General features: G+C 42.4%; 1 protein-coding gene across 1 annotated transcript in view; it reads left to right on the top strand.

Annotated features, from left to right (window-relative positions):
- Positions 1 to 21,457, top strand: part of ANTXR2 (ANTXR cell adhesion molecule 2) — a 147,271-nt gene that overhangs the window by 88,798 nt on the left and 37,016 nt on the right. The window lies entirely within an intron of this gene.

Raw genomic sequence — 21,457 nt, 5'->3', positions numbered from 1 at the left:
GAGCCCTTTGGTTTGTAGCTAGTGTCAGAACTCCTCACAAGATCTGATTCCTAAATGCAAGAAAGCCTGATGACTAAATGCAAGAAAGGGGCATGCAACTGATGAAGTTGTTGGGAAATTAGCACAACCATCAGAGAGTCTTTAACTCCAAATGCAAAAGGGTGTTTAACTGGTTAGCCAGTTGGTTCAATCAATTAAAACTGTTTGGATAATTTGAAAGATGTTCTTAATTAATCAGGTAGCTGATTTTTAAAAGCATCATTGTATGTATTTTTCAGCATAAAACTGTTACCCTGCACATGACTGATCTCGTCTGATCTCGGAAGCTAAACAGGGTCAGGCCTGGTTAGTACTTGGATGGGAGACCGCACAGGAATACCGAGTACTGTAGGTTTATACCATAGTCTTTCCAGACTGAAGGTTGCCTACCATTATATGCATACTTGCAAAAATTAAGGCCTCAATCCTATCTTTTCTCTCCCCCATCAATGCAACCATATAGCCCTAGTGCATACTGCATCCTGTGGTGGAGGGTGGGGCAATCCTGGAGGTCTGCTCTGGATAACGAAACATTTGTTCCCTTACCTGGGGATAAGTCTCCGGTGCCAGGTCTATTTGGACCTGTGCCAGCAAAATTGTCTGAGTGGATCCAGGAAGGTGGATCAAGGCCTGGGTGGGGATAGAATGTTGGCAGTGCACCTGCTATGGTTACATCCAGCCCTCATTCTGCCCCATTCTATCCCCTTTCTAACACCACATATAGCTTACGAAGATCTGAGTAACCTCATTGGGCTGCCTGGTGCATTACTTGGGGTTAAGGGAAAAAATATCCCCTTACCCCAAAGAAACCTCCACCTGCCTCCAAACCTGCACTGGATACAGCAAGGGCCATGTGACCTAGCTGTGCCAGCACAGGTTAGGATAGGGCTACCCGCATATTTATATACGAATGTACCCTTCTAATGTTTGTTACTGCCCATAGTTTTGTTCTTATCTTGGCATCGGTTGCACATAGGCCCTTCTTGCTCATGTGCACTTCTGAATCACACAGGGTTTGGAGTCTTGTCAATTGATCAGTTTAAATATTGTCAAATGACCACATTTTATTTTACTTCAACAGTGCAAAACAGGTGCGATTTCTTTATTTTCTGGCATGAAATGGGGGAAAAAAATCTATTTCTTAAGACCAGTAGGAAATAAGACTTCTGTTACCTCCAAAACAAAAACAGCAGCCAGTGTTTGATTTGGTTAGAGAAATAAAAAGAGACAGCAAGATGGGGGGGGGGGAATAGTTGAAAACAGGGTCACTAGTTTTGTTGTTGGGCAGAGTGCAAAGGACAGTTATAATCTTTTGGGTGTGACTTGTGGAGTTGTGGAACATGGTTTCTATCGGGAAAACAGCATGTTTTATACCCCAAAGGAAAAATTACTCATTTATTCACAAGCTCTTCATTGTTGATCCGCCGTCTTAGCTCATGTGTGTGTGTGAAATCAGTAAACAAAACCACAACAGAACTGTCATACTAAATAGCAAGCGAAACAAATGTGGATTCCTGTCATCTGGTTTGGATTTGCCAAAGCATTCAGACTTGAATTCAAGCCGTTGATCTCATAACTGAAGTCAAAGCAGGAAGAATCAAGGAAGAAAAGGCCATCGTTCTCACCTCCTCCTCTTCCTTCCCGCCCCCCTTTTTGGTACTTCTTTTCTTATAAATGTCAGCTACTAATAAGGAGCCTGGCCCAATTTGGGGGCCACATGCAGTTGATTGTAGCTTTGATTTGCTGATGGAACTCCACTGAGTAATAAATTTTTCAGCCAGCAGTCGGCGAGGTGAGGGAAGCTTGTACAGGTGTGAGTTAGCAGGTTGTCGTAGACATCTGTTCCAAACAGAGGCCTAGCTCCACGCCAGCCTGCAGCGAGGCTTCTGAGTTGTCAGCAGGTGTAGCTGAGGATGGAAGAACCATGTTTTTTGGTCTCACAATCGCTGCCCGAGGGGGGGGCTGAAACACGAAAGGTAGAGTGAGGGTGGACACAGCTGTGCTCCCAAACATGCCTGAGGCACAAATAGAGGAGATCTAATGTAGTTTGACTCTGTTGTGGTGGGGAGATGAGGACAGAGAACCACTTCAGAGACAACTTAATGTGGCAACATCTGCCACCAAGTTTCCAGGGAGTGACAGGGGACAGCAGGTATAGATCGAAGTCCCCACATAAACAGCCCACATTGAGCCATGAACTCTTTTGAAGGTCTTCCATCAAACATGCCAGAATTCGCAGCAGGATTTTATGTTTTGTTTTTCAAAGTGGTGTTTTTTCGGGGGTGGTGGTGTTGATTTTTGGTGTGTTTTTTTTTTTTTGTTACACTAACAAGATAATTTATAAATGATGCATAGTTCTGCTTCCTTGCTGTTTGTTTAAAATCAAAACAGAAAGAGAAGAAAAAAGAGCTGCAATACTTTTGGGGTTGTTCTGTGGAAAAGCCAATTAATTCTCAGAAGTGCTTCTTGAATTTAATTGAGGTTACATTAACCTTCAGACCACATCACTATACCAAGGCAGTCCTCAGAGCCTGTTTAAATGCTGTCACAGTGACACCTTGTCACGCTGTTGCGGAAGATGGTATCGCTGTTCTCTTTTCTCTTCTGCATTGCTTGTTTCAAGAGGTTTTGGGCAGCAATAGACAGAAACTTGGCACAGAGTTCAGCCTGAACATCAGGATCCTTTGCTCCTTATCTCAGTCGGCTCATTCACTGTGATTTGTAACTCTGGCACATAAACTCAGAAGCTTCTTGAACTATTTCAGGGCCCTGTATTTCTTTTCTCGTTGGGTTTTGCTGGTATTTGGAACTTATTGCTGCTTTTCATCTTGAAAATATGTAAGCACTTTGTGTACGACACAATATTGTGTACGACACAATACGTGTATTGTGTACGACATAATATTGTGTACGACACAATACGAAAATATGTAAGCACCTTGGAGACTCGTATCTTCAAGGTTACTAAGCACGAAAAAGGATTTATTCCCCCCCCCCATTTTCAAGATCCACAGAAAGTGCCAATTTGCACGGGTCATGGGTTGAAGTTGCACTGTCTTTGCAGAATTTGGTATGGGGAGATTATGGACGGAATCAGCTTTTTGCAGAATTTCAGTGTGGGAGGGATCAACACAGGAAGTAGATTCTGGTAAGTGCGAGTCTCAGGAGCAGTGTACATTGGGGTTATCCTCACAACAACCCTGAGTGGTAGATTAGGCAGAGGGGGAGAGAGTACCTGGCTCAAGCTAACCAGGATATCCATTAAGGATACTTAATGACTGAGTGGTGAGTTGAACCAAGGCCTCTGACCAAGTCCATCTCTCTTTCCTCTTGACTAAAATAATATGACGGTCAGTTTCTTTATCCAACCAGTCAAGTCACAGTGCCTCTCTGAGGTTTTTCTCCTGTAGCTCTGGGTGCAAGATTCTGTGCATTTTATTTTTAAAATATATATCCCACTTTGTCAGGCCAAAGCCAAGGTGGCCCGAAAAAAACATAACCAGCAATCAAAACACAAAAACAATGCAAAACAAGCAACTCTAAATAAACAGGGGCAGAAACATAGAAGCAACAAATAGTCTGAATGCTTAAATTCAACAGCACCCAAGTCAATATAAATAATAATATTAAAAAATCCTACATAAATCCCAACTAAAGACCTTGCAAAAAAAAGCTTTATCTTGGTTCCTAAAAGCCATGGAGTGGTGGGGATTCACAAATCTTGCTGGTTTCACAAACCGCTAAAAAAATCATGCACCTAGGGGATGCTTCCCACATTTCATTCAGTGAAGGTATCTAGAGCAGGAACTCCAGTGTTGCCTGGAGCATATCAGGTAGCAGATCAGGTATTCAGGTTCCAAACCATTAGGCTTTAAAACCAGCACTCTGAGTTGAGCCGGAAACAAAGAGGCAGCCTATGTAGATCTAAGGGTCCTGTGTCCATCTCAGAAGTTCTTAACCTTTTGTGCCTCCTGCACACCCAGGAGAATTTTGAACTGTTCAAGCACACGCACACACCCCTATGTGTTTTTTGTTTATTTTATTTCAATTACTGTTGTTTCCTGTCTTCCTGAAATTTCATTGAATGTGCAGTATATATAGCAAAAAGCGGAACTTAAAAAAAACACCTTAAATTTCAATCCTAGAGAAAAAAAATGTGATCACATAACGAAAATTGAAGATATTTTTAAACTCATGAGAAAAATCACTGAGAGTGTGGATGCTGCTGTTTCCCCTGTTTATTATTATTATTATTATTATTATTATTATTATTATTATTATTATTAATATTAATATTAATATTATTATTATTATTTATTGTAATTTTCATACAGTCATGTTGTTTTTGACTGGATTTTGTTTGTATCTGCCTATCGAGTCCTTCCCAAGGACCTAGGATAGGTAGCTGTTTTTTGTCTTCAAACACACACACACGCACACACACACACACACACACACACACATATACTGCTGGGGTGAAGTGGGTCAGCTACTCTCCCCCTGCTAAAAAAAAGAAGCACCCACTTGAAAAGGAGCACCCATTTTTTACCCAGTTAGCATATGACCATTTTGAAGCCATTTTACCCAGTGAGCATATGACCATTCTGAAGCCAGAATGCATCCAACCAGTTCAGAATGTTTCTCTTGAAGGCAGCCAATCCAGATTCCCATATCTACGGTTTCTGACTGTTTAGAGATATTTTCAGCAGGTATTACAATACAGATGAAAAGCCAAAAATAACAAATATTGACAATAAGAACATTATGTTCACATCCCCCCAGCAGTGTCTTTTCTAGTGGCTGTCTGCTGGTGTTGCATCTTTTTAGATTGTGAGCCCTTTTGGGACAGGGAACCATGAGTTATTTGATTTTTTTCTGTAAACCGCTTTGGGAACTTTTTGTTGAAAAGCGTTATATAAATACTGTTGTTAATAATAATAATAATAATAATAATAATAATAATAATGGCTTTTGTTGGTCCACCATTAGTTAGACCAAATTCAAACCAGGTTCAAAAATTTAAAAACATTGTCAAAACAATGTGTATCAATGCAAATTTTCTCAATATTGGGAGAACTTCCCAATTTAGCTCCTAAATTCCCTTCATGCACCTCCTAGGGGTGCAGGTCCCTCTGATAAGAATTCCCGAGCTAACTCCTACCAATAGTGGCTGCATTCTGTGCCAGTTGAAGTTGGCATACTCTGTGTTTTTGGTTTCCCCCAGAATCAGGTCCTTGGAGAGACCAGCAATGCGTTGCATCCAGGAGGAGCAATCTTGGTGTACCAGACATAGCCACATCAGGTTATTTGTGCTTGTCTCTTTCTTGAGACCCTTTCTCCATCATCATGCAAATTTAGCCACTGGGGAACTTTCTATACACTCTAACTATCCAACTGTGGTCTATATACGGCATTGTTGAGAATCAATTCTTTACTCTGAAAATATTGTAGAGGAACATGGAAGAAAAAGTAGTTTCTTATATGTGTTGGGCTATGGAAAATAAACAGGGAAGAATACTGGCAACTATTTTCAAGGCAGTCAGTTGACTGTGATGACTATCCAGGATGTTGTCATTGTGTTGGGTGATCTCTATTAAGGAAGATCTCTATTAGGGTTATTTATTTATTTATTTATTGTCTGGGAGCATGGTTAATTGGTTTTGCAGCTGTCAAATATTGACTTGGCTACATGGAAAAACATTAGAGGTTTTGTTTTGTTTTATGTTTTGCTTTGGTCCCCATCATAGTAACACATCTAAAGCCAATTGTTGATATAGCCATGTTTGTCTTTTTTTAAAAAAATAAAATCATTCATTTATTTATTAAAATATCCGTAACCATCTCGTGCCAAAGGACCTCGAGGCTGTTATCGGGACACCCTGCTATGAGGTAGATAGATTGGAACAAAACAGTTGCCTTCAATCGGAACAATGTGCCCAGGGAGTGGAACGCCTTCGATATCTATATATAACTGTGTTCAATCATAAAATGCAAACTCCCCGATTCCAACACAGCTATTATGACCTGTTGGGAACGGTCATGGTTTATGTTAATGCCAAGTATCTCATTAGTCCAGTTTACAGAAGGGCTCGCTACCCTTCCAGAAACAGCAAGTCGAAAGCTGACAGTTTAATTCAGTTGCTCCTCTCCAGAGGAGACATGACAGCTTTAACTGTCTTGTGCACCCAGATTTATGAACTAGTTCTACGCTCTTAACCAGATTAGTTCCTTTTCCATTAACTGTGGAAAATAGGGCAGCTGTCCGAGCGGCTGGTTGTAAATTCGATAATGTCTGCCGTGTTAATCTGTAGGCTTTTCAGATGGAGAAGGCAACAGATAACAGGATTAAAGTTTCACGACCCAGGGTTTTCACAGCCTGAGATGGGGGCACCAGGCGAAGGGGGGGTGCAGAGGAGAAGGAGGGGTGCACATAGGGAATGACTTCTGTCATTAATCTTAATTGATTGCCAAGAGATTTTAATCTGAGTTTTTAATTAGGAACATCCTCAACGTAAGAACATCAGATGCTCTTTTTGTAAATTACAGTGTGTATATGTAGATATAGTCTTCATTGATAGACATTATAGTAGTCCATATTGCATGAGGATTTTTTGTTGATTCCACACACTCTCTCACTCACATGCACATAAAAAACAGTGAAAGTCAATGCTGACATTCACATATGAATGCTGACAATCCTAGATGAATTTCTTGAATGTCTGAAAATAAATATCTATTTCCTCTCTTTTTTTGGACATACTCCAAGTGATTGTCGACAGTCACGTTTAGGTGACTGTCAAGATTCACCAGTGTAGCTCTGAAATTCAGATATTCCCAAAATTTTTTTTTTGGGGGGGGAATTGGGGATTGACCAAATTTCCAACATTCACAGTAAGACGGATACATATGCATTTGAAAATGTAGATGCACCACAAAAGCACGTATAATACCATGCATATATACTCAATATAGTCACACCTGAATGGAAATTGTAGTAAACTATCTCTTTAAAGCACACTATATTTGACTCTCTCTCCCTCTCTCTCTCTCATATGACTTTTTAAGGAAGATTCAATGCAATTTTTTCTCTCTTTTCCCCAAAACATGCACACACACATTTTTGCATGAAATATGTATCCCTTTATATATTTGTGGGGGTGAACACATATATTTGCAAAGCCATCAACTGTGCAATATAGTCATTATTATTATTATTATTATTATTATTATTATTATTATTATTATTATTTTATTAATTTATACCCCACCGTTTTGCCCAATGGGCACACAAGGCGGCTTACAATTTAAAAGTGCAACATGAAAAACAATTAAAAACAATTTACAATAATTAAAAAATCTAAAAACAAACAAACCCCATGGATTTTCATATAAAAAGCAAGAAGCAAGAACGCCAGCCAGCCTGTCAACAATTAAAAGCTGTTTGAAATAAAAAGGTCTTCAGTCCACGCCAAAACGTTAGCAACAAGGGAGCAGTTCTTAGTTCTAAGGGGAGGGTATTCCACAGTTCGGGGGCCACCACTGAGAAGGCCCTCTTCCTGGCCGCCGCCCCTCTCACATCAATTAATGGTGGCACAGTCAAAAGGGCCCCCCCCCCAGATGATCTCAGAGCACGGGCAGGATTGTAGGGAAGGAGGCTGTCCCTCAAATACCCCGGACCCGAGCCTTAAAGGGCTTTAAAAGTCAAAACTAGCACCTTGAATTGGGCCCGGAACAGAACAGAATGTTTACATAAGTATCCATATTCATTTCTCTCTGAATATTTACATAAATAAATATTTATGAACAGAATATTTACATAAATATCCATATTCATTTCTCTCTGTCGAATAGCTTCCACTTACAAAACTTGGCACAGTTACTAGTATGTAAAGCAAGAGTATATTCCATAATTTCTTGAACTACAGATTGGGCACATCACCCTGGCTAATTCAGAATGCATTGTTGAAACACCTTGGGATACAGACATTTCTTTAGAACTAGGCTGATTTCAGGCCAGCTCAATATTGTTTGCTTTCACTGTCTTTTAAACTTCCTATGTCAATATCTTTAAAGAACTGTGTAGGTACATCCAGTACTTCATCTCCTTGTCTCTCACTCTGTTGCAGTGTAAAAGTATGTAATTATATTTAATCACAGAGCTGATGCATTTTGTCACAGGATACGTAGGTTTGCAGAGAAATAGTCCTTTTGCTAATCTATCCCTAAATTGTAACAAACAAGCGAGTGAATTCAGGTTGTAGCATCGCATAGCATCCCATAGCTTTCATGGTGGCAAAAGAGCAAAGGAGTGAAGTGAAAATCAGAACAGTGGTAGGCAACCAGGCTGGAAGCACACAGGGAGAGCCTTGCGGCTCTCCTCGCCAACAAGTTGCCTCCTCACCAATAAGTTGCTTTTAGGGAAGGCAGTGGATCTTGGAGCTGTATATCTGACAGTGGTACAAGATAGCTGTGATCACCTGCAGATTCCCAAGTCCAGAAGGTTCCTGGTCTCTGGAATTCATATCCTATCTTGAAGAGTTGCAATTCCTTCCTTTAGCCAGCTGTCCCAATGGCCCAGGAAATAGATAATTCACTCCTGATGTACAAGGTGGTTAGTTCAAGCCCTACAGTGCCTGTCACGTCCCCTGAGACGAAAACCAGTCCCATCCCATCACTGTTAGATATGGTTTTTTAAAAGAATGAATCACCTATACACAGTCTACACCAGGGGTGTCAAACTCGTTTCATACCGAGGGCCAAATACCATTCATGATGCCTGCTGAGGGCTGAAAGTGATGTCATTAGGCAGGAAGTGATGTCATTAAACAGGTCATAACTGAAAATAAGTACCTTTTCTCATTTAGGAGCTCATTCGCTGCAAATGACAGAAGAGAAAATTCACAAATCTCGATCATATTTCAAGATATGGGAGAGCCCTATTTTCACGTGGGCTGCCCTTGCAGCAGTAACACCTCGGCACTGCTCAGCAGCCAAGAATCTGAGGGCCAGATAAAAAGCTTCCATGGGCCGCATCCGGCCCCCGGGCCTTATGTTTGACACCCCTGATCTACATAGTCTTAAGTGAAACCGCACATAAAAACTAGTCTTTGGAGGCTCCAAAAAAATACACTCAGATTTCTCAAAGTGAAATGCTTTGCAGTTGAACTAAATGAAGATAAGTTTGTTTCAGGTAGGTTCTTAAAAAAAAAATCTAATTTTACCTCTTCCCATTCTTTTATTGGACTCCTATAACTCTCACTGATTTTATTATTTTCACAATTAATTTTTGTATGCTCATGGCCCGTATTAATGAAGTACGGTTTCATTAAGATATTAAAAGTGGGAGGGGAGGGAGAGAAATATTAAAGAGCTGAGTTATTAGCACTTCGAAATTACTGAGTGTGCTCATTAAGTAAGGTTTTTATCACAAAATCTGCAATAACTTGTGAAACTTCATTGAAAGACGCAAGATAAATATTTGAAAGAATTTCTTCCAGAAAAGTTTTGCAGGTACTTTATATTCTTGTTTTTGTCAACATGAACATACATCTTCAAGAGAAAAGTCATAATGCTATTTAAAAGTGCTAAAATTGAATTAAAAATTCCCCAGGCAGAAGTAAAAATGAGATATTCTGATGCTAAAAGCACAGTTGTTTTGGGTGCTGAAAGAGGCTGTGTTAAGGTCAGGTGCTGTAGGTACACTTGACCTGTGACCCATGACCTGTGACACATCTGGGATCTGGCCATATGACTTATATGAGTCTTATGCAACTCAGACTATTGATTCATCTAACTTGGTACTGTGTTTTTTTGTTTTTATAATTTGATGTTCATTTTATTTATTTATCGATATGTTTTGTTCATATTGTGAACTACCTTGTCAAAAGGTGGAATAAAAATCTTTAAGTACTGTAAATAAATCTTGTCTGCACAAATTGACAAAGTACTGTGGATTGAGTCTTTCCCAGCTCTACCTTTAAACACCAGGTGTTGAATCTCTACCATTAATCTATTGCCTTGCATTCCGAAGGTCTTGGGTTCAATCCCCAGCATCTCCAGTTGAGAGGTTTGGGTAGCAGTTGACGAGTGAGTTCTTTGCCTTGATCCAGGAGACCATGAGGACTGCTCCCTATCAGAGTAGACAATACTGGGCTAGATAGATCTACAGTGGAATGAGAAGAAGGTACATTGGGATCTACTTGTAGTTCTCTAAGGAATTTGTGGTAGAATTGCATGCTGTTTCTGGCTAGCAGTAGCAAGTAAAACTGCAGGTGAAAAGAAAAAAAAGAAACTATCATGGCTGACTTTGTGCTAATCTCTTATCTCTGTCTTTGTTCCTCAACTGGAAAATAGGGATATTAATTAGCTGCCTTTGATTAGAAATTTATGCAGCTCTGCTGGCCAATTTTAGAGTCTTGTGTTCAAATCCCTAACCTGTACTAACTTGGATATTGGTTTGTACTTGAATGAGCAGGTTATACCAGTGTGTGGCTCATCGGTACAGCAGGTAATTGACTTCATCCTCTGAAACATCATTTTTGGTAACTCTCCTCTTTTCCATCTTCCCCCTTGCTGTTGTTTTGCACCTGATTTTGTTTGGTGGGGCTGGGGGGGGGGGGAGGGCTAGTAAAAAAATAAACACAATAGAGCCTGCTAGCCTGCAGTCTGTCCACCCCTTGTCTAAGCCAGGTTCATAGGATATTGAAGGTTGTATAAAGTAGCTTAGCGAATTAATAAAAGAAAAAAACTACTATTCAAGTTTGGCAGGAAAGTTTATCTCTAATATTTTCATTTTTGCATTCCCTGCTATAGTAACTAATGTGCCCTTGGCTCTCAATCCCTGATTAAATTTACCCTTGTCAGTTAAAATTGGCCCCCACTAATTAATGAATGAAACTTCAGTTAAATTCGTCTGCCAGTGAAAGGTTGTGGTCCTTTTTGGCACCCACGGGAGGCCATCCGGGGAGATGGGGAGGGAGGCTTAAGCCCAATTCCATCTCCTCAGCGCAGAAAACTGAAGATGGACCTGTAGGAAGAATACGGTGTGACAGCTCTCTCTGCCCATCACTGATTCCATCTTTTTATGTTTATTGAACAATGTCACTGTTCTTAGCTTTGTAACAGTAACGATGTTCCTCCTTGGCAGTTAGTATCACAATCCTAGTACAACCTAAAGTATGGTTTTTATTTCAGCAACAGCAACAAAAGAGAGAGGATTAATTCAATTACAGGTAGTGTAGCATTAATGCTGCTGCCTCCTGTCACTAAATATATATATATAAACTCGCCTCATGTTGGGTCATCCCGCAGCGGACTTTTCCCCCCAGCAATTTCTTGGTGATGGTGGACAAACGCTAAACGAAAATCAATCGTTTCCATTTAAATGGGCTAACCACGCTGTCTTCATTAAATTGTGGCAGGCAGCTAACCTAAGGATAAGGAGCAGCTTAACCTTTTGCCTCTGAATGCTGTTTAACATAACCCTCTGAGGACAGGGACCTCATTATTCTTATTTGCTTCTTTGGTACCAGGTCTGTATTCCTGCTAGTCAGTACGAAGGAAGAGCTTCCTTCCTTTGAAATCTGTGATTGGACCCCGTTGCTTATGTTTAACTAGATGCTTTGCATCTGCTAAACAATGCTTTTAGTTTGTTTTAAAGATGGGACAGCAGGCAGAACCTGTGATAATTTTCCTTATCGCTGTTTCCTTAGCGAAGGAGAACTTTTTGCTTTAGTCTAGAACAGCAAATTATTATTCTAATTAAATTATTTTTATTTTACCCCTTTCCATCCAAGGATGCCAGGGTGGTGTACGAAAATATTAATTCTGGCTGTCTTTCAACAAGAGAATCTGACATTTTTTTAATAGGGTTTTTATAGGGTATTATATCCACACCCAAGTCCACCTCATCTGTGCATTGGCTGGATCTAGCTCTCAAAATCAGCATGTCAGCCATCTACACCTTTTGCTTACTGGGCAAAGAGACACCTTTTAAAGCCGTGCTCCTTTTATACTGAGCAGAGGGTGAGCATCTGCCCCTTTTCAGCCCAGCAGAGCGGTGGCGTAGCCAGAGGGAGTGAAAAGCACTAAGGGCACAATCCTAACCAGGTCTACTCAGAAGTAAGTCCTATTTTGTTCAATGGGGCTTACTCCCAGGGAATTGTGGTTAGGATTGCAGTCTAAGTTTTGCAGGGAGAGTGAAGCTCTTCTAAACTGCCTGGCGCATGGGGCTGCCACAGTGCCAAAAATGGCTGCCGTAGTATCCCAAGCGTACCAGGCAGCCGTTGGTGGTTTCCTTTTGTTCCCTTCCCTTGCATAAGGAAAGTAGCCCTGCAATGGGACTATTTGATTCTGCGGCAGCCCTTGGTGCAGGTGCTCGCCAAACCAAACAGCATCTCCTGCGCATTGCCATGGCTGCTCAAAATGGCTCTGGCAGCAGGGGGGAGGGACTACTTCCACGGCACATTGCGTGTAAGTAACAAGTGGGAAACCCTGGCCTCTGAGCGGCCCGCTTGGAGGCAGGCTGTGCAGCATGGCCTTTCTCAGTTTGAAGAGACACTTGGCCAACAGTCTGAGGCTAAGGCAAAGAAGGAAGGCCCATAGCCAGGGAGACAGACCAGGGACAGACTGCACTTGCTCCCGGTGTGGAAGGGATTGTCACTCCCGAATTGGCCTTTTCAGCCACGCCAGATGCTGTTCCAGAACCACCTTTCAGAGCGTGATACCATAGTCTTTCGAGACTGAAGGTTGCCAACTACTTACTGTTTTGCCCTTCCTCTAGCTATGCTACTGCAACAACAGCTGAACTCTGCTGTTAGCACTGATTGGCTCTTCTAGGGGTGAGACTCTTGTGAACAGAATCTTTGGCATAGGCTAACCATGGCTCATTGGGCTGGAAAAATACATTATTACTGATACATTACCACCATTGAAAGCTTCAGCCCTATGTTGTCCTCTCCTCCTCCTCCTCCTCCACATAATGTCTAATAAGACAAAGCACATGATGTGACAACACTGAAGTAGTTTCAAGGCATGGTAGATCCTAATCAACCTGTAGTCCTAACCCCTCCTCATATTAAGAAACAAAGGGGCACGAGCCTCCCCAAGTATAATCTGCGTGGAAATATACTCTGCGGTTTCGGTGGATCTGTGAGCATGATTTTTGTCACATATCACCATTTTGGTTAGGGTGGAAAAGTCCGCAAGAACCTGTAAAATGCTAACTGCTTTGGCATAAGGGATTACAAAGCCATCAGGAAATGGTATATGCAAAGCAAGGTAGCAGCAGACAATTTTATAACATGTCACGCCTGTGTAGAAGGAGGCATTTTTTATACGGCATTATAGCCCAACATAAAACCAGCTCCAGGATGGAAGAGTAATAAAATGATGGGCAGGTAGCACTGGAGATTTACAGATAAGTGATCTAAAATAGTTGATGCATTAGACCTGTGAATTTTTAAAGAAGCCGAAAGATACAGATTTTTTCAAAAGGGTTGTCAGAAATATAATTTCTGCAGACATGGTGCTCAGTGTTCTGCAAGGACAGCTAAGTGGAATTTGCACTGCTAAGATTCTTTAAAGATATGTTAAAGATCTAGGCAATCCAATTTGGAAGGTAGCATCTTTCTGAAGATGACTCTTAAGTGGCATGTCCGTCATGGAGACAGCGTGCTAGGTACTTAGCTCAGCCCTGGAAGTTCAACATGAACTAGAGGACAGGAGCCCAGTCCTTGAGTTGGCATCCTTCAGTCTCGGAAGACTATGGTGTCACGCTCTGAATGGTGGTTCTGGAACAGAGTGTCCTCTCCAGTGCGCGAAGCCTGGGTAAAGTAGGTATGGAGGATAAGCTGTTACCCATGCAGCAAATCCCCCCTCTCCACGTCGCTGAAATGGTCCAATGGAAAGGCAGAGGCCAATACGGTTGGTTCCAGCGGCGTTGCAGGAGTTGCCAGAATGTGACTGTGTTCAGCCACGAACTGCCTCAGGGACTCCGGCTCCAGATTTGACCTCGAGGTTGACTCCTGAAGCCTTTTCCGTAACTGGATGTAGCCACAAGGCAGTGGAGGTTTGAGATCAGAGTTTTCCTTCTCTCAGATGAGCTGCCTTCCCAGGCTAAGGAGTCCCATCTACCCGGTGGCTGTTTAGTCACCTCTTACGACAAGTACAGCCAAACTGAGGGCCTATTCTTATCCCCCAGCCCCCAGGGGAAACTGAAACATAGTACTGTTGTTAAGCTAGCGGTCCATACTGTTGTATTTTCTTCTTCTCTATTGCCACCTCTCTTTTGTGCCTCTTCCTTTATAACCTTCTTAGTTCAGATAGTGTGGCACATGACTGTTCTGTGGGGATAATTTGTTGCAAATCTCAGTTTAACATTTTTAAACCTTGTCGAGCAAGAAATGATGGCATGTTATCTTGCTTGATTTACATAGAACAGGAGTATGGGCTGTTGTCTCTGTCCGGACAAGTTTGCATCAAGAGAGTGGTTGATGGGTGGGTGATCTTTCATTAGTGCCGCCATTTTCACATTCCTGTTTGGAGGTCAGAGTTAACAGCACTGGGTCAGTGTGTTAATAGACACCAGGTCCCGTTGATAATGTGACATAAATACATCTGAGCAGATGGGGAGAGATTACATGTGACTGATGCACTTTTCAGAGTGTTCCACAGAGCCTGAAGTAGTGGCCTATTATGTTTTTTTACTGCTAGCAATGGTTGGAGCGCAAACACTTTTTAAAAGAATAGCCCATAATTGGCTGACATTTTGCAGAGGCTGTTGAGAGGCCAGTGGTACTGTATACTTTTTTTTTGCTGTACTGTTGAAGACTTATCTTTTAATGCAGGGGTGTCCAAAGTTTTTGGCAGGAGGACCACATCATCTCTCTGACACCATGTCAGGGGCCGAATTAATTTACATTTCAAATTTGAATAAATTTATATAAATGAATATATTAAAGATGAACTTATATGAATGAATGAAGGTCTTGCAATAGCTCAACGCCTACAAAAGGCCTTGCACAAAGCAAGGCTGGCCTTTCCTTTGCTGCTGCTACTGCATCACAGACAGGAAACAACAAGCAGTGGAAGGAGCCCTCATCCCACAGCTCACTTGATAGGCCAAACAGTTGGCCTCACGCTGAGAGCAGTTGTGTTGGGCTCCAACAAATCTCCAGAGGGCCAGAGGCTCATTGGAGACTGGAGGCTCCCTGAGGGCAGCATAGAGAGGCCTTGAGGGCCGCAGGTGGCCCCAGGGCCAGGGTTTGGGCACTCCTGTTTTAATGTAATTGTATTATTATTTCTAAAGTCCTTCAGTATCAAAGGCTATGTGATAGAGCTAAATCAAGTTAGGTTCTGCCCACATTCTATCTGGCTAGACGGAGTAGGGGAAGGGAAATGAAGTAGACAGAGAAAGCAAAAGCTTAGAAGCATAGACAAGCCTTTAAACCAGGGGTCAGCAACCAACAGCCAACAGGCTGGATCTGTGGTGGTGCCCACCACCCAAAGTCTTCCAGCCAGTACGGAGCTCAGCTTGGGAGGCAAAACCTCCTGCTCAATCTGTTGTGCACTGGACAGGGGCACATGGCAACTTGAGTCAGCCAAGCTCTGCACAGCTGCTTCCAGGAGGTCAACAACCCGGAAATTTGGGGATGACATGATGACCTGGTTTAAACAATGATCAGAAATTGAAATCAGTTGAGTTTTTTGAGTATGCAGAAGCAGGTCATTCTACACATGAGGGATACAAAACACAGGGCCCAAAGCAGTGACTCACTCACTCACATACACATACACACTTTTGGCCCAATGGCCCCACTAATAAATAAATAATTCATAAATAAACTCGGTATTTATATACCGCCTTTCTGGTCATCGGATTACTCCTCTGACTTTATTCAAGGCGGTTTACACAGGCAGGTGTTTCTAAATCCCTCAAGGGGATTTTTACAATCATGGAGGTTCTCTCTTTCAAGAACCAACCACATTTCAGATGGATCTTCCTGGTTTGGTCTCACTTCTGGCCTCCAGTTCTCCCACGCAGGCTGACAAGCAGCTCCATCTCTCATATGGAGGGCAGCCAAGACGCTTCTTGCTCACACCAAGAGCAGGTGGTATCACTCAGCTTGACTTGTCAGCTGCTTCAAGGCCACGCCAATCTCAACCGTTCAGGGAGCTGCCGGTGTCCTTGAACTGGCGACCTTCTGGTATTTATCTTCGGGCTAACGGAGGCTCTACCCTCTAGACCAGACCTCCTGCCACACTACGAGATGAAAAGTATACAGTGAGCCACTATGCGTACGACTTGTTTTCAATATATAACTGTAGCCTTCAATTATAAGCAAGAGTGGCCCCTGAAAATGCCCTGATGCCAATACATTGGCACAGGTGGTGGGCAGGTGGAACACGGCGGGGACCAGGGTGGGAATGGGGGTGATTCAAGGGCAGCATTGGCTCTGCCAATATCTATTCCCTTTTCTGTCCTTGATCCATCTTCTCAGGGCCACTTGGAGTTGCACCAGCAAAGGAGTCAGAGATGGTTTCAGTCCTTTTTTTCCCCCCCCAACAGCTGGACTAAAGCCTCTGCTGTGCATTTGCAGGTTGACTAAATGCTTTGCATTTCCTCCTGTCGAAGCAGCCTGGCTTTTCTAAAGTGACAGCGGTAGCAATTAAGACACAAAAGGAAGGGGCAGCAGGTTTGTAAGGGCTGTAAAAATATTTTATTTTTGTAAGGTTGTCTGAATAGGAGGAAGTGATAAAGAATGAAGTCAGTGATGACATCTGACGTTTTTGAAAAGATGATGCAAACAGCAACTAATGAAGGTTAAAAAAAAAAATCCAGGAGAGGGTGATGGAGGATGGGAGAGGTGGAGGATCTGTGAGCAGAATCTTAGAAAAGAAGTCTATAGAGCTTCCAATTCTGTTTTTTTACGAAAGGGCATGAGGGTGCAAGCATGTATCAAGAATCCTGGCATATCTCCTACCCAAGCTGTTGCAATATTGTTTAAATTTTACTTTGGCAGCATATTTTTTTTTATTGGTATATTATTTCTAGCGTAGTGTGGAGGCTAAGAAACGACCTGCCAGTCTCATCCACGGACTGTGTTGCTGGAACTTGCATTCCGGCAGTGTGGGGTGCGTTCTGGTGATGTGAAAGCTGGACCACTGCCGTGTGCTGCCAAGCAAATGGCTGATGCAAATGGCAAGTGGCTCAGCATATGTGATGGCAGCTTCCCCGGTGGTGGTAAGTTGACCTGGGGGGAGGTCGGTGGACAGGGAAGGCTGGTCCGGGTTACTGCGAGGCTTTCTAGGGAATATAGGGAGTGTTTGTTGACAGCAGCAGTGCCATGCCCCCTACTTGGCATATCCACGCCCCTTTGGGTCCATACAGACATGAGCCAGCCAAAGAACTGGCACAGATCCTAGCAGAGGCATTAGGCAGATTAGATAAGTAAAAATTTCTTTTACTTACCTCTCCCCCAGCTGGCTTACTGATTCACAAGTGGAGACCTCATGAGCACCTCTGCATCCTGCAGGCCAGCTGAGGATTGGATTGGGGGGCTTGAGCTGTGAATCAGAACTTCTTAAATTTACTTTTGACCTCTGCCAAATTGGGTTGGGAATTCCAAGGATTGAATTGCAGCCTGAGGACTGGAATGGGGTCTCTTTTTTATTTTTGATTCCCATTCACGACATTTATTTGCCACTTCTCAAAATTAAATTACAAAGGTGCTTACAGGTTTTGTTTTTAACACCGCACAAGAATACAATTGAAATCAATTTTGAAATCAATCAATGTATTTTTAATACATATTTATATATTTTATGTTTTTATATTATTTCTTTTGTAAGCCGCCGTGAGTGCTTTTTACTGGGACAGAAAGGCGGGTTATAAGTTCTATAAATAAATTAATTAATTAACAGAATAATTGACTTTAAAATCAGTCAGTTTTAGTAGCAGTTCATCGAGCAATGTTGCAGCTAGACAAAACAGAAAATGTATGTTTCTGGACAGAAGAAAAAATGCATCATATGGAGGGATTCTTGCTGCAGAAGCGGCTTTCGTCATAGGTCACTGTTGTACCCTTGTCTCAGATAAAGCAAGGCTGTCACCACATCTTGTAGCAGTGAGTTCCATGGATTAACTATGCATTGTAAAATGCATGTTCATTCTAGTCTGAGGCTGGTATAAGGGCAAGTCCAACGTGAGGACCATATTCTCTCACTAAACCAGGAAAATCTATTCACAATGTCTTAAATGATGAGAAGCTGGGAATGAGAGAGGTGATGTATCAGGATGCCACAAGTGCTACACAGACCCCACAGTAGATTTGTGAAGCACAAAGGTTTTTGTTCTTGGGGTGTTTTTTTTTCTGAATGGTAATTCTTATTAAGCAACGTCTTTCTCCATGGCTGTACTGGACCCGAGCTGTGCCTGGTTAGGCCTTAGTGGAGATGGGATTATGGCAGTCAGGGTCAGCTTACCTGGGAGAGAGACAGCTGTTCTAGCTGACTTCAGCCTTGTCAGCATTAATGACCTGCTTTTGACACCTCATCCCAGCTGTCCTTGTTTCATGTACGATCTACTGCTTTCGAATAATTACTACCTGTCACCCTCCATTTAACCGACATTCTCCTCTTAGTCAGCCTGGACATGTAAGTGACGTGCAATGGAAGACTAAATCGATGTCAGTTAACTTGGCTTCCTCCCTGCCCTGATGCGGACTGGTGGAGATTTCCACTTGGTCATTCCTTGTGGTAGGGACCTACGATATGCGCCTGCCGTTCATTCATGTGTCGAGTACATTTAAATAGCAAAGTACGGTGCAGTCTTTTTAGGTGAGGTGCATTTTCCGTTTTTCAGAGGGGGAGTGAAAAAGGGAGAGACGGAGCACCTTTCCTGTGAATGTGTGATGAATGAATGGGCCAGCAGGGAATTGAGCTAGCTTCTGTCCAGAGAGATTAAGCAGTGACAGAGGGATCCTTATGAAAAGCATTTACTGGATTTCTTGCCATCAGGCAGGCTGTATGTTCAAAGCACAGGAGCCTCTATCAGGAAAGAAGGCAACAGCCCCAGGCATAAACTGTTTATCATTAAATTAAGGACAGGGCCCCCATCCAACTAGAGGCGATATGCAAAGGGAAGCAAGCTGCCCCACATGTATCTTCGGCTGGACTGAGAACTGCATGTACAGATGCTAGTGTTCCCCTTGCCTGTTCTACCAGCTAGGTATGTGCAGGTTCCTGATGAGATATCTTGATACCTCTTATTAAATCCTTGGGATGAGAAATGGGATAGGCTTAATAATGCTTGGCACTTGTCTAGAGTTTTCTGAGCGTGTAGAATGCTTGCATCACCTTGATGGAGTCCTTGATGGAGTCCTTCACCTGTATCACCTTGATGGAGTCCTTACAGCAGCTCCTTAAGGTGAGTATTATCCTCGTTTGCAGATGAAGCAAACTGAGGCTGAGGGGTAGTGGGATTCCTGTGGCCACTTAGAATTCATGGCAGAGGCTAGAACTGAAACTAGTGGCACCACTAGGGTTTGTGTCACCTGGTATGGGAGGCCAGCGCATCACCCCAAGGATGGACTTCCTCCCATGCAGTGGGGCAGACCAATGCCCTAGGCAGTGGGCATGGTGATGTACTATTGCTCTACCTTCACTGGTTTTTGACTATAACTTTTGATAGAATAGGGACATCTCAGCATGGTTTGTTTCATTGCATTCTACATGAAATTGAACATTTTAATGACATATAACATGATGGTATTATTTAAACATACTAGTATTTAAAAAATTGTTTGGCCAGTAATGGTGTCATCCCCCCATGTGCGTCACCCAGTGTGATTTGCACACACACCCATTTGCACCCCCCACACTCCCCTAGACGCCACTGACCTGGGAAGTCCTGATTCACAGTTATGTCTTTTATCTGCTCCATGACACTGGCTTTATACAGTCCTTTCCTGATCTTCCCACCCCCGCCCAACAGTTCACAGTGGTATTTAGAGTATCTAACCAAGGCTGTATCAGAGAACTAGAGCCAGGTCTGCTAGATCCATTTTTAAAACTCCATTCTGTGAATGGTGCTTGGTTTCATGCCTGCATTCAGAGAGATAAATAATATTCATCAGCCAATTTCTTTCCTCAAGAGACTGGTCTTCAAGCTTCCTTACTTTGGTGGGTTGAGGGAAAATATTGCAGAATGCACAGGGGGAAACGAATATGCAGAATGGGCGATGAACTATTACCTGGGATCTTCTCCCACATCACTTAAGAACATAAGGAGAACCCTGCTGGATCCAAATATCCATCTCTCTTTCGTCCTATTCTGGGCGATTGTTTTCTTCAGCTCCTGCTCCTGCTTCTTCTGGGATATCACATCAGAAATCCCAGCATTTCAAAAAATATTTCTGGCCCTTTCATTGATATTTTTGACCCCAAAATCAAAACCTGGAGTTCCAATCAAAATCAAAACTCAAAACCTTGGAATATTCAGCATGGCCCTAGAAATTTAATTGCTTTAGATTTTTTCCCCCTGCTTTATTAATGTTTAATTACTTCCCTGACAGCCCAATCCTAACTAACTTTCCAGCATTGATGTAGCCATGCCTATGGGGCAAATGCTGTATCCTAGAGGCCTCCTCAAGGTTACGGGGTTTGTTCCTTTACCTCGGGGCTACATTACGGCTGCATCGTTGCTGGAAAGTTGGATAGGATTGGGTTGTTAACCTTTCAAAAGGGAGGGCTATCAGTCTGAATAAGTAAATAAGACTATAGCATGCTTTCTTGCTTTGATGGAAACTGCCCCTGGGAAAGCTAATTGCTCTGTTTGAGGGTCTGTAATTGTTCTTATATAGATGCGCAAAGCCTTTGGTGGTTTGGAAAGGGCCCTCATTCAAAGCATTTAAAGATGGTTCGAGAGGAAACTTACCAGCCGATATTAATTATCGAACATGCCTATATAGCCTGGCAAAGTTGCGTAGCCATTAGAAAATGACCTTGTTGGGAAGAGGGAGAGGGAAAGAGAGACGTTCAGTGCCTCTTGAGATCAAGTGGAGTGATGCGTATCAAGAGAAGACACTAAAGATTTATTGTCTGTGGCAAAAGAAACACAGATCTTTGCTTGTGCTGTAAGTGTTTTTGACATCATATGCTGCAAAGGATGATTGGATACTGTAGGTTATGAACTGTTTGGCTGAAGGAAATAAACAGGCATTTTCGCGCTGCTGTTTTTATGAGGCTAGGTTGTCATGCTGCTTCGACACTTCAGGACCCAGAAATTTCGTAATTAAGCCTGAAATCCTATACACGATTACTTGAGAGGAAACTCATTGATCTCAACTAGTCTTACCTGTAACTAAGGATTGCATTGCTTGTTTTTGAATGATTTTCACCCCGTATTTCTACTGGCAAG

This window comes from Tiliqua scincoides, chromosome 6 (assembly GCF_035046505.1).
Source record: "Tiliqua scincoides isolate rTilSci1 chromosome 6, rTilSci1.hap2, whole genome shotgun sequence".
NCBI lineage: Eukaryota > Metazoa > Chordata > Lepidosauria > Squamata > Scincidae > Tiliqua > Tiliqua scincoides.
This window is presented reverse-complemented; position numbering and strand designations above follow the sequence as displayed.